Source organism: Callithrix jacchus, chromosome 11 (assembly GCF_049354715.1).
Source record: "Callithrix jacchus isolate 240 chromosome 11, calJac240_pri, whole genome shotgun sequence".
Lineage (NCBI taxonomy): Eukaryota > Metazoa > Chordata > Mammalia > Primates > Cebidae > Callithrix > Callithrix jacchus.
Window position 1 is genome coordinate 54,650,895 of NC_133512.1, and position 14,634 is coordinate 54,665,528.

Below are 14,634 nucleotides of genomic sequence, written 5' to 3' on the forward strand. Positions count from 1 at the left end.
AGTTCTGGGATAATCAGAAATCTTTATTCAAGGTAGCAAGAGAAAAATATACTAAAATCCTCTTTTCCACAGGGAAACATTTGACAGATCTTTGTTAAGATATGGACTGTAGTCTGTGGGAAGGAATCGCCATTTGTATTGTGTCCTTCCCTGCACCATGGCAGTGAGCAGCAAAAGCTGGTTGATGTGCATGTACCCAACTGTCATCAAGAGTATATTTAACCAATGACTACAAGACAGCAACATCCATCAGGTCACCAATTATCCCATAGGATATGGTATCCACTCCCAGTCATATCCATTCTATTATTGAGCCTATCCAGTGAGCTTTCATTCTATGCATGAGTATTCTCGATAACTCCTCTAAAAAAGGTTTATTTAGGCATGTAGCATCCAGAATTAATAACACACTCCTATCCTTTTCAGAGTCTTTAAGCAGCTCCATATACATGGAACTCATTCAGTAAGGCAATACTCATAGATTAGTTAATTTAAAAATGTATAATTATGTTGATTATAGCAAAAATGCGATAATGACAAATTAAGCTTTCTTTAAAGATTTTTAAACATTTTTCACAGACTTAAAAGAGGCAAAATGTAACCCAGGTGTGTCCTGTCTTCCTCTTCCTCCAATAGCTTTTTTTGGCCATTATACTGTTTAAAAATAAATTTCTTTACAAAATTACCAGTGATTGTGCTGTCACAGCTTAGCCAGAAAGCACAAAGGAATGCTTTTAAATTTCTTTAATTTGAAGTGATACACACAGATCTGGTCCATTCATGTATTTTTCTGACAGATTACCTGATACTCTTGGCACAGTAATTGTTTTCCTAAAATGCTAAAAAAGCAGATGGTTAACTTTTTACACAAGTCAAGCAGAAGAAGAGAAGTTAAAACAATCTTTCATTCCCTTCTCCCCTGACAAGAAATGCCACCATGCTGTAACATTCAAGAACTTTACTTCCAGTACTGCACAGTGGCCCATGTGTTTTGGTACACAGGGTGCAAAATCCAAGCCTTCACACCTGCTCCCTACCTTGATCTTTTAGAAAAAGCACAGATGGGTAGCTAATCTACAGGTCACTCCTTTTCTCCCTCTTTCATTTTCTGATTGCATATGAAGATAAAAGAAAGTTCAACTGTGTATTTCTAAAGCAGTGTTTTTCAATTCTGACTACACATTAGAATTACCTAAGGAATCCAATTAACCATGCATAGGCTCTAACCCAGACCAACAATAAATAAGAATCTCTGGAGTTAAGATCACACTGGTAATTCTAAGAAGTTCCCATGTGACTACAAAGAGTAGCCAGTGTTGAGAAGCAGCATTATAGGTTAAACAAATTACCAAGTATTTGATCTACATCTGGGATTGAGAGTTACCTGTCCCTATTTTAAATTATTTCTACAAGGAGTTACATAAAGATTAAAACCAGGGTTATATTTTTGTCCCCTCATTCGAGAGTTTTCAGAATGAAGGAGCATTCCCTTAACAATCTCATTTTTACTCTCTACATGGTAGACTTTAGTTCTAAATGATCTCACTTGGAATCAACAAGGAAGCATTTTTTCCCAAGGTACAGAATAATAAGTTGAGTTACTATGCTTTCTAACAACTAACAGAACCCGAAAATTTTATTTCCTCATTTATTTTAGAGATAAGCATGGACTACACTTTATGTATGATTCTTCATATTAATGGAGACGTGTAAGAATAATTACTCAAATTTTTCCTAATAGGCTTGAATCTGACAACTAAAAACAGGAGACAACTTTTTTTTTAGCAACTAAGAATGACACCTTGCTAAAATTACTTACCAAAGAATCCTGAAAAAAAGAAAGACACGATCACCAGCATTTTTAAATCAGAATCAGCCTTTGAAATGACATTTTTCCCACTAAATACAGTGTCATTTCCTTATCATTCTCTTTAATCAAAATTCCAAGTCAATTCTGAGTTAACAAAACCAAATAGATTCTCTATCCCTTTTTGAAACAGAATATTCAGAGACAGTGTAGAATCAGCTAAAAGAACAATGATCCTGAAGTCCTAACCCTGCAACTTAACTGTGTGACTTGGAAAGAGATGATTAACCTATCTGTATCACTTACCTCATCTGTTTACCTACCTTACAAAGAAGTTGAGGGAGCAAACAAAATAATATGCACAAAAATCATTCCTAAATTGCCCTATCTTTTATCAATATAATAAATCAGTTTAAAACTACAAATTATATTTCCAATAGGTATGAAGTTTTCATGTGGGAAAAGGAAAAAACAGGGAAAAACAACTCAAATTACGTACGCTATAGTAAGAGTATACAAAAAACTTACAAATTACTTTATAAAATAAAATTTGTACTACTAAGTACCAATGTTAGAAAAGAAATGGCTACTCATTTATATCTCAGAGATGTAAACATGTGTATATGTGAAGTGTATATACAAAAATCCACATGAAATCAACAGCCATGAAAAAATAGCGTTCTTGAAACCTGTTAAGGCCTGTCATAGCAAGCACTGCAATGCAATAGAACAGATTTATTGTCTCATTCCACAAACACTTCCTGAACACGTATATCATGTATGAAGCATTATGCTGAGTGTTGAGGACACAAGGATGGGTATGAAAAATTCTGCTGCACTACTCAAGAAAGAACATCAGAACTGCATGATGAAAATTAATTAAATAAGGTATCTTGGCTGGGCACAGCGGCTCATGCCTGTAATCCCAGCACTTCGGGAGGTCGATGTGGGCAGATCACTTGAGGTAAGGAGTTCAAGACCAGCCTGGCCAACATGGAGAAACCCCGTATCCACTAAAAATATAAAGCATTAGCTGGCTGTGGTAGTGGGCACCTGTATTCCCATCTACTCAAAAGGCTGAGGCATGAAAATCGCTTGAACCTGGCAGGCCGAGGTCACAGTGAGCTGAGATCATGCCACCGCACTCCAGCCTGGGCAACAGAGTAAGACTCCATCTTAGAAAAAATAAATATATAAAATAAATAAATAAGGTATCTCAACTGGTTTTGGCAGTGATCCTATTCTTCTTATGCTAAAAAGTAATGCAACTCAAATAGTTACACATCATCAACAATTTCTCAGGAGATGTTTTGTTGATTTTACTGGGCTTAGTTCATCTGTTCATTGGATGAATATTCATTGAGTCCCTAATAGCCACTACAGATATGTCTCAAAGAAAACCTTTCTAAGACCATCTGAGGACATAACTAAATTATTTGGTGTTTTCTGATAATTTTCTTTTTTAAGTAAGGAGAAAATGGAGTAATAGAATAGCAGCAATATAATTCTTCAATATTAAAGTCTAGCTATAACCAGTAGACTGAAGAGATGAACCTAGTGCTATATCCTGCCTGTCCACCTCTCATTCATCTAGAGTGGCTGTCCCATTTCTATACCACAGGACATACCAATGAAGCAGTGACTGAACAGAGGACCGCTTTCAGGAAGAAATAATTAAGTTGTAGCTCTTAGATTCAGACTGCAGACTGCCCAGGTGCACACCAAGAAGATTTCTGCCACGTAACACAGTGCAAGCTGTTGACATTCCCTGCTTCCTTCAATATGAATACTTCCTCAACAATTCAAGGTGACAATCAATGATCTACTACTTAGAGTTCAAGGTATATCATTCATCACAATATAGTCCAAGTTGTTTCTAGAAGATGAAATAACATAAACACAGCAATTGAAGAGGAATAAGGAATAAAACAAGATGTATGGCAGTGGCTCACACCTGTAATCATAGGACTTTCGGAAGCCATGTGGGAGAATCGCTTGAGCCTAGGAATTCAAGATCAGTCTGGCAGCGTGATGAGACCCTGGCCCTAGAGAAAATTTTGAAATTAGCCAGGTGTGGTAGCTTATATCTGTAGTCCCTGCTACTTGGGAGGCTGAGATGGAAGGATCACTTGATCCCCAAGGTTGAGGCTGCAGTGAGCCATGATTAAGCTACTGCACCCCAGCCTGGGTGAGAGAGTAAGATTCTGTCTCAAAAACAAACAAAAAAACACAGAGAAGTATGTAGCCATCTTCATACAGTTTTTGTAGAATGGATAAACAGAAATCTTACATACTGAAGTGTTGAGAAAACAGAATAAACCAAATGTTGGACTGGATTTAAAATAAACTATTTCAAGATTGTTTAAACAGCCAGAAGTTACAACAGAGCCCATGTGGACTCAAGGCGCTATACAAAGATTAACAGGAAATAGAGTTCTCTAAGAATCTCATGCTGAAACAGCTCAAAATCAAAGAGACCTTTAAAAAAAAAAAATCAAGCTAAGGAAAATAAGACACTGAATTAGGATATAAGAGGTCTTATTTCAAATGCTAGAAAAACTCATACAAGCCAGACAGTTTAAAATTCATTACTTTAAGATGAAACATTTTAGTCTTCTAGAAGTTACTTTCCCCCTGTAAAATGAGAGGGGTAAATAGTTCACAGGTTTTCAAATTTTATTTTCAGGAGTACCAGATAGCTTTGGGGTTAGGTAGAGATCAACAGGGCTATAAACCTAATTTAAATGAGAGCAAATGAAGTTTTAACTATTTTCTCTATTGGGGTCCTGTGTAGAATTTCCTTTTTTAAAAAGGGAAGGAGGAGGGCTCTACTTCTGTGAAGAGCTACTCACTAAACAATAAAAAATAAATAACCACAGGTTATATTTATTCAAAGTCACAATTACAATAAATTATTCTATTAAAAATAGAAACTGTTCCACTTCTGCCATCATGGAATAAGTAAAATTGTCCATACCTTCTCACTGTAAACCACCAAAAAACTAGAGAAATTTTTTTTCAAACATTGAGACAACAGGCAGCCCAGGACTATGATCCATGATTGAAGGAAAAAACTTAGTAAAACCCTTTTCTACAAGACCCTTTCCATAACACAGTGCAGGCTGGGGATTCCAAGTAGATCACAGCAGTCTCACTCAGTTGAGGAGATAAAAATAAGACTCTAGGAAAACTGAGGAGGCTAGAGTTTGTAGGGCTGAGTACTAGTGAGTTCAGAGCTTGGCAGAGAAAGCTCCAGAAATCTGCACAGGGGCCCCTTTAGCCAATAGCTAACTACTAAGTTAAGCATATATATGGAAGAGAAAACCCTATGAGACTGGGTGAACTATTACTGGGGAGCTGCAAGCTAAATAATTCCTGGGGGTCTCACTGGGCTGCAAGATGCTTGAGTTCTGAGGGACATGAATACAGAGACTCAAACATCCTAAACATTGAGCAGAGGGTTACATCTTAGTAGGAGAAGTACCTATGACCTACAAAACAAATTTCAAAAAATTTAAAAGAAGATCATAAAATCTAGACACTTAACAGCATAATAGTCATAATATCCAACATCCAGTAAAAAAATTCAGATATGAATTTTAAAATGTGATTCATAAATGGGTGGAAAAAGACACCCAAAAATATAAGAAATAAAACCAAGCAGACCATGGAAATGTTAACATAATTAACATAAATAGGCTCAAATATTTACAACAAAATATGAATATGATTTTTAAAATGGAAGATACAAAAAAGAAAATAGAACCTTTAGAGACAAAAAACATACAGAGTATCTGGCTGGGCATGGTGGTTCACACACCTATAATCCCAGAACTTTGGGAAGCCGAGGTAGGCAGATTACCTGAGGTCAGGAGTTCGAGACCAGACTGACCAACGTGGTGAAACCCCATCTTTATTAAATACAAAAAAATTAGCCGGGCATGGTAGCACATGCCTGTAATTCCAGCTACTTGGGAGGCTGAGGCAGTGGAATCCCTTGAACCAGGGAGGCAGAGGTTGCAGTGAGCTGAGATTATGCTGTTGCACTCCAGCCTGGACAACAAGAGCAAAGACTCTGTCTCAAAAAAAAAAAAAAAAAAAAAAAGAAAAGAAAAGAAAAAAAACAGAGTATCTGAACTGAAAAAATGAAAATTACAGTAAATCTTAAAACACAGCAATACAAACTAACAAAGATGGAAGAGTGAGAAAAACTGGACTACAAAAATTAATAGAGCCTATGTAACCTATAATAGTAAACAAGTGACATGTATACTTAGAACCCAAGAATAAGAGGACAGTCATAAAAGACATTTGAGGAAACAATGACCAATAATTTCCCAAATTTTTATGAAAACAATAACTCATAGACAGACTCTCAAGTAAGATATGCGTAATGAAAACCACACCAAAGCCACATCAGTATCACATTACAAAAAAATTGCAAAAGAGAAAAACTCAACTTATCTGTAGGAGTTCTTTAAAAAGTCTAAATAGGACTTTTTTTGTCAGATGCATACATGACAATTATTTTCTCCTAATATCTAGTTTTTTTATCCATTTCTTAACAGTGCCTTTTTATAAAAAGATTCTAATGTTTATCATGTTCAATTTATCAACTTGTCTTTTATGCATGTTTTCTATGCTCTGGATAATAAATCATTTCTTATCTTCAGGACATGAAAATATTATTCTATTTTTTTCCTAGACATGTTAACATTTCAGCTATCTATTAGGTCTATAATTCATCACAAATTAACTATTATGTAACATAAGCTAGAGGTCAACATACATTTTATTCCCCAAGGTATATCCAGTCCTTCTACCAGACTAGAAAACAGTAATTTATAGAGCAATAGGCTGAGTATTCAGAACTTTGTCTCACTAGTGAAATTATGAGCCATGGACCAAATGCTGTTCTTGTCCTGCTCAAAACTTTTTAAAGCAAGATCTAAAAAAATAAAATTATTTCTAAGTAACTTAAGTACATCCCAGAAAAAAGCTCAAGAATATTTATAGAAATACAAACATATCTAGTACTCAAAAAGGTAATTTTCAGAATGGCATCCAATCATAAGAGTCTCAGAAATGTAAAGAAGCAAGAAAATCTAAACAATAACGCTGAGAAAAATCATTCATTAAAACCAATATACAATGGACACAAATTTTAGAAATGGTAAATATGGACATAAAACCGTCATTGTAAATATATAATATGGTCAAAAATTAAGTAGAGGTATGGGAGATATTAAAGAAGACTCAAGCTTCTAGAAGTGAAAATTATAATGTCTAACATAAAAATATACTGGATAAGATTAACAGCAGATTATAAAAATTACAGAAGAAAAGTGTAATGAATTTAAGACACAAGAGAAACTATCTGAAATGAGACACACAGGAATAAAAATTTTAATAATAAAGAGAGCAATAAAAAGTGAAATATGGGACAACTTTAAGCAACCTATGTGTGATTTGCATCTCCTAAGGAAAAGAAAAAGAAAGGAAAGAAAATATTGGGGGGAAATAATGGCCAAATTTTTTCAAATTTTATAAAAACTCTAAACCCATAGTTCCAAGAAGCTCAACAAAACCCGAGCATGAGAAACGTGGAGAAAAAGGCAACAAAGCATATCAGAACCAAATTACTCAAAATGAGCAATAACGGGAAACTCTTAGGAGCAGCCAAAGATGAGGGTGAGAGGCTACTTCTCATAAAAAACAATGCTAGCAAGAAAATAATGCAGCAACTTCTTTAAAGTACTGAGAGAAAAAAAAGTATCAGCTTAGAATTGTATAATCAGTAAAAAATCTTCAAAAATAAAGAAAAAGACATTTTTTCAGACATATAAAAGGGGGAAGAATTCATCAGTACATTACCAAACTGAATTAAACAATATGTTGAAAGGATAATATATTATGACCATGTGAGTTTTATCCCAAAAATGCAAGTTTGGTTTCCCATCAAAAAGTAATTGGTTGGTTGGTTGGTTGGTTGTTTTTTGAGATGAGTCTCACTTGGTCGACAGGCTGGAATGCAGTGGCACGATCTCAGCTTACTGCAACCTCTGCCTTCCAGGTTCAAGTGATTCTCCTGCCTCAGCCTCCTGAGTAGCTGGGACTACAGGCACGCACCGCCATGCCCAGCTAATTTTTCTATTTTTAGTAGAGATGGAGTTTCACCATGTTGGCAAAGATGGTCTCGATTTCTTGAGCTTGTGATCCGCCCACCTCGGCCTCCCAAAGTGCTGGGATTACAGGCATAATCCACTGCGCCCAGTCAGCAATCGGTTTTTTTAAAAATTAATGTAATCAACCAAATTAATAACTTAAAAATCTAACATTTATTCCTGATAAAAACTCTCTATTTAACAAAGAATTGAATGAGACTTCCTCAACTTGATAAAGAGTACATTTTTAAAAAATAAAGCTAGCATCTTACTTAATGGTAAAAGACTCAGTGTTTTTCTTCTCTGGGCTCAGAACATGATATCTCAAAATACAGCACCTTGGCATGAACATAAAGATCACTCTGACCTTCTCCCACCCTTTTTTCCCGAAGCCATAAAAAGAATTCTCCCTTGCTTCTCCCCTGAAGACCCTATGTGACAGGTGTTCTGCCCCATACCCAACGGGAAGAAATGAACACACCTAAGAATCTGAACAAACAGGCCTTTCTAATTTTCCTCTATGACTCCAATAGATCATACCTTCCCGGCCAATCATATTTCTACATGGCTGTTTACTTTTTCATTAAACCAATGCAAAAAAATGCACAGTTGCCCCTGGGACTTTAAGTCTTCTTTTCTGAAGGTTCCTGGGTCCGACAAAACTGTGGTTAAATAAAGTTGTTACACTTCTCTCTTGTCAGTTTGTCTTATGTTATGGGGTGTCAGTCATAAACACTTCCTTGTAATGGGCAAGGAAAAGATACTTCTTTTTCTCCCATACACCCCCACAATCAGGAATAAAACAAGGATGTCTGCTTCACCATTTTTATCAGTTGGAGGCTTTAGCCAGTTCAGTAACTCAAGCAGAAAGAAAAGGAAGATGTAAAAGTATCGTTATTCACAGATGACATGACAGTCTAGCTAAAAAATCTGACAAAAATTGCAAGCTACCAATACTAATAGAGTCTAGTAAGATTAAAAGATATAAAACAAATGTATTTTAAAAACCCACTGCATTTCTAGATCCTAGCACCAAAAACTGAAATTTTAAAAATTGCCATCTAGATTAGCAGCAAAAATAGGAAATATTTAGGGATAAACCCAGCAAAAAAAAAAAATGTGTAAGACATGTACACCAGAAACTACAAAACACTGCTCAGAGAAAATAAAGAGACCTATGCAAATAGAGCTATAGCTTGTTCACAAAAGTTCAATCTTGCTAAGATGTCAATTCTCCCTAAATCTCCCCAGATTCAAACAATACAAATAAAAATACCAGCAGGCTCTTTGTATAAATTGACAAGCTGATTCTAAAATAATTCATATACAAATGAAAATACTTAGAGGAGCCAAACAACTGGAAAAGAACATAATTCAAAGGCTAACTGTTCCTGCTGTTAAGGATTATTATTAAGCTACCATAATACAATGCAGTACTGACATCAACACAAGATGAATACATCAATGGAACAGAATAGAGCACCCAGAAATAGACCCACACATATATTAAAAACTATTTTTTGATAGAAACAATTCTGTAGAAAAAGAATGGTCTTTTTGAAAAAAGGTACAGGAACAAAAGAATATCCAGATTAAAAAAAAAAACTCAACAACAAAAAAACCATATACATACTAATCCATATATAAAATTAATTCAAAATGTATCATACACTTAAAAGTAAGACTACAAAAAGCTAGAAGAAAAGACAGATTTGTGACCTTGGATTAACCAAAGATTTCTTAGATATGATGGCAAAAGATAATCCACAAATGAAAAACTTGCTAAAGTGGACTTCATCAAAATATTCAGAATAAATACATTATTTATATTCACAATAAAGTTAATAACTCTTAAAACAGTAAGAAAACAACTTACTTTTTTAAAAATCAGGAAAATATTTAAACTTTTCGCAAAGTAAGATACACATATAAATTGCATTAAAAAGGCAATAAAAAGATGGCTCAACATCATTAGTCATTAGAGAAATCCAAACTGAAACCACACTAACATTCTACTACATACCTATTAAAATGGCCAAAATTTAAAAAGACTGCCAAGATCAAGTGCTGGCATGAATGTAAAGGAAATGGAATGTTCATATACTATTAGTGGGACTACAGAAATGGTACAATCACTTTGAAAAACAGTTTGACAGTTTCTTTAAAAGTAAATATGCATCTACAATATGATCCTAGGTGATTACCCAAAAGAAAAGTGTATGTTTATATAAAAATGTGTATACATCTGTTCATAGCAGCCTGTAAAAGCCAAAACTGAAAACAATTCCCACATCTGTCATCAGGTGAACAAATAAATTGTGGCACAGCCATAAAAAAAAAATCGTAGCTGGCAAGAAGAAGGTGTAAGTATTGATACATGCACAGTATGGACAATTATGGTGAACAAAAAGGCCAGGTTTTAAAAAAGAGTACATACTCTGTACTTCCATTTATATACGATCCTAAAAAATGCAAACTTCTCTGTTATGACAGAAAGCATATCAGCACTTCTCTGGAGTAAGGGGAGGGAAGATTACCGTAGGACTCAAAACTTTGGGGTGTGATATTCATTTTCATCAGTGTTGTGATGGTCACATAGGATATACGTTACGTTTAAACTTAAGAAACCATGTACTTTAAACATGCAGTATATTAAATGTCAACTATACCTCAATAAAGCAATTTTAAAAGAAGAAACTGAATAAGAGTGGTGGCAACAGGGAGGCTCAGTGGCTCATACCTGTAATCCCAACACTTTGGGAGGCCAAGGCGGGTGGATCATTTGAGCACAGGAATTCAAGACTAGCCTGGGCAACATGGCAAAGCCCATCTCTACCAAAATACAGAAATTAGCTGGGCATACCGGTGTGCACTTGTGTTCCCAGCTACTCAGAAGGCTGAAGTGGGAGGATCACTGGAGCCCAGAAAGTCAAGGCTGCAGTGAACCATGATCTCACCACTGCACTGTAGCCCTGTGTGACAGAGTGAGACTCTGTCTCGAAAATTTAAAAAATAAAAAAATATAAAGAGTGGTGAAAATTAAAAAGAAAGAAAAATACAAATTAAAAAAAGAAGAACTATTACTAATCCGACTCTCAAAAGCATAGGCACAAAAACAAACAAATGGGACTATATTAAACTAAAAAGCCTCAGCACAGTAAAGGAAACAATCAACAGAGTGAAAAGACAACATGTTGAATAAGAAAAAATATTTGCAAACTATTCATCTGACAGGAGAGTAGTATCCAGAATATACAAGAAACTCAAACAGAAAAACAACAAAAATAAACAAATGATCCGATTTTTAAAAAGGGCAAATGGTCTGAACAGACATTTCCCAAAAGAAGACATACAAAGGGCCACAAATTTAGGGAAAAATGCTCAGCATCACTAATCGTCAGGGAATAGCAAATCAAAACAACAATGAAGTATTATTTCACTTTAAGATGGCTATTATCAAAAAGATAAGACATAGCAAATGCTAGCAAGAATGAGGAGAAAAGGGAACTCATACACTGCTGGTGGGAATGGAAACTAATAAAGCCACTATGGAGAACATTATGAGTTTCTCAAAAATCTACAAATAGAACTACCACTGCTGGGACATTTTTTTCAAAGGAAAAGAAATCAGTGTACCACAGAGACATCTGCATCCCCATACTTACTTACTACAGAACCATTCATAATAGCCAAGATATGAAATTAAATCAGGTATCCAAAACAGATGATAAAGAAAATGTGGTGTATACAAACACAATGGAGCACTATTCAGTCATTTTAAAAAAAGAATGAAATCCCGTAATTTGCAATAACATGGATGTAACTGGAGGACATTACCTAAAATAAGCCAATAACAGAAAGTTAAATTCTACATGTCTCATTCATAAGAGGAAGCTAAAAATATGTTGATCTCATAGAAGAAGCAAAGTAGAACAGAGACACTAGATGCTAAGAAGGGGAAGCACAAGGGAGGGAAAGGGAGAGATTTGTTAAAGAATATAAATTTAGGCACCCCTGCAGCAGAGGCCATGTTGTGAGCTGGGAGCTCAGCTTGGCGGTGCCCACTGCACCCATGGGGCCCTCGGCTTTGGGCCAGACCAGCCCCGGCTGGCCCCGTGGTGCTCAGTGAGCAGTGGCCCGTCGCGCTACGTGCTTGGGATGCAGGAGCTGTTCCGGGGCCACAGCAAGACGCGTGAATTCCTGGCGCACAGCGCCAAGGTGCACTCGGTGGCCTGGAGCTGTGACGGGCGTCACCTAGCCTCGGGGTCCTTCGACAAGACGGCCAGCGTCTTCTTGCTGGAGAAGGACCGGTTGGTCAAAGAAAATAATTATCGGGGACATGGAGATAGTGTGGACCAGCTTTGTTGGCATCCAAGTAATCCTGACCTATTTGTTACGGCATCTGGAGATAAAACCATTCGCATCTGGGATGTGAGGACTACAAAATGCATTGCCACTGTGAACATTAAAGGGGAGAACATTAATGTCTGCTGGAGTCCTGATGGGCAGACCATTGCTGTAGGCAACAAGGATGACGTGGTGACTTTCATCGATGCCAAGACACACCGTTCCAAAGCAGAAGAGCAGTTCAAGTTTGAGGTCAATGAAATCTCCTGGAACAATGACAATAACATGTTCTTCCTGACAAATGGCAATGGTTGTATCAACATCCTCAGTTACCCGGAACTGAAACTTGTGCAGTCCATCAACGCCCATCCTTCCAACTGCATCTGTATCAAGTTTGACCCCATGGAGAAGTACTTTGCCACAGGAAGTGCAGATGCTTTGGTTAGCCTCTGGGATGTGGACGAGTTAGTGGGTGTTCGGTGCTTTTCCAGGCTGGATTGGCCTGTAAGGACTCTCAGTTTCAGCCACGATGGGAAAATGCTGGCGTCAGCATCAGAAGATCATTTTATTGACATCACTGAAGTGGAGACAGGGGACAAGCTATGGGAGGTACAGTGTGAGTCTCCGACCTTCACCGTGGCATGGCACCCCAAAAGGCCTCTGCTGGCATTTGCCTGTGATGGCAAAGACGGCAAATATGACAGTAGCCAGGAAGCCGGAACTGTGAAGCTGTTTGGGCTTTCTAATGATTCTTGAGAGGAGGTTGTAGGGGAGGAGGCCCTGGCAGAGGTCTTCCTTTATGGAGTTAGTTTGGTCTGTTCTTTTGGAGTTGGTGGGCACCCTAAATATTTGTAAATTGGTATAAATTGTAAATGTCTCTGGTCAGGCTGCCCACTCCAGTTCTTTTGCTTTTTTTATATTTTAGCTCTTTCCATTTTTTGCCCCGAGCATGAGTTAGCCTTTGCGGACTCTGCAGTGCGGGTAGTGACCCAGCATACCTTGTCCTCCGGACCTCCTGTCTTCTCTGCTTTTGGGTACATGTTATACTTTGTGGACTTTGATAAAACTTGGACAATACCTAGTTTGGAGGGAGGGGAATGGAAGAGCATGGAAGTTTTTTTAAATAATTAAAAAATATATAATTTTGAGAATTGAGCATTTAATAAACTGTCTTTTTTATTATGAAAAAAAGGATATAAATTTAGAACTAGATAAGAGTAAATTCTAGTGTTCTATAGTACTGTAAACTTGGGTATATTTAAGAATAATATATAATTTCAAATAGCTAGAAAAAGGATATTGAACATTTCCAACACAAAGAAATAAGTGTTTGAGATTATGAATATTCTATTTACTCTAATAAGCAACATCATTATCTATTCCATAAATATACACATTACACGTCAATTTTAAAAGTTAAAAAAAGAGAAAAATGAGAACGAGAAATGGTAAACAACTCCAATTTAGTTCACACTTATTTAATGTTTTCCTCTGCTCAGTATTCAAAGTATCACACAATGTTAGTGCTTAAGACAACCTCAGGTCTCATTTGGCTCTATCATCCTTATTTTGCACATGAGAAAATTGAAATCCAGAAAACAAGCACTTATGTCATCACAAGAGCTTTGATGTATTTATCTTTATGCCCTCGCCACCATTGTGAATTACTAACTCAACTAGCTACAAAAAGAGAATAAACCAAGACTGACCTAAATCCAGTGCTCTTTTTATTACATCACTGGCTTCTTAAATTCAGTAGGTCCTTTTAGAATTGTGAGAGGCATTTTAGTATGTACAAAATGGCTGACTGAAGCCCTACTAACAGACCTTCAACTAAAATTTTTCATATTTTAACTGATCAAATGCTCCATGAAGCACAGTTTATACTAGATCAACAAAGTACCTTTTTTCTAATTATGTTCAAAAATTTCACAACTATTTTATTACATAAATGCATATTTAATTGCTTTATAAGGCAATAAAGTGGTTAAAATATCAGCTAACAGGAGCAATCTGACCTTGATTTTCCGAATAACAAATTGGCTACACATGAAATAATTTGCATAAGGGGAGAAAACATATGATTTAGTAAATAAATATTATGAATATACTAAATATTTTCTCTGTTACATTAAGATGATGGTTCTTAAATGTTTGACTGCATCAGAATCACCTGAAGAGTTTGGTTAAAAGCCACTGTAGGGAAATTGGGAATAAGAAAAAAAGATTACAGTGCACTCAAGATGGAAAAACATGGACTCTGTGGTACAAAACTTTTCAGGTTTTCTAATTCTAGCCTTTCATTGACTTTGAGCT

The 14,634-nt window shown here is 36.2% G+C and overlaps 1 protein-coding gene and 1 pseudogene across 37 annotated transcripts in view; one reads left to right on the plus strand and one right to left on the minus strand.

The window, feature by feature from the left end:
- Positions 1-13,509, plus strand: part of LOC144578301 (THO complex subunit 3 pseudogene) — a 91,912-nt pseudogene extending 78,403 nt beyond the window's left edge. Inside the window, exon 2 of the transcript XR_013523794.1 lies at positions 11,992-13,509. The product of XR_013523794.1 is annotated as a THO complex subunit 3 pseudogene (transcript). The remainder of the gene's footprint in view (positions 1-11,991) is intronic.
- PPP1R9A (protein phosphatase 1 regulatory subunit 9A) overlaps positions 1-14,634 on the minus strand; it is a 370,852-nt gene that overhangs the window by 270,103 nt on the left and 86,115 nt on the right. The window lies entirely within an intron of this gene.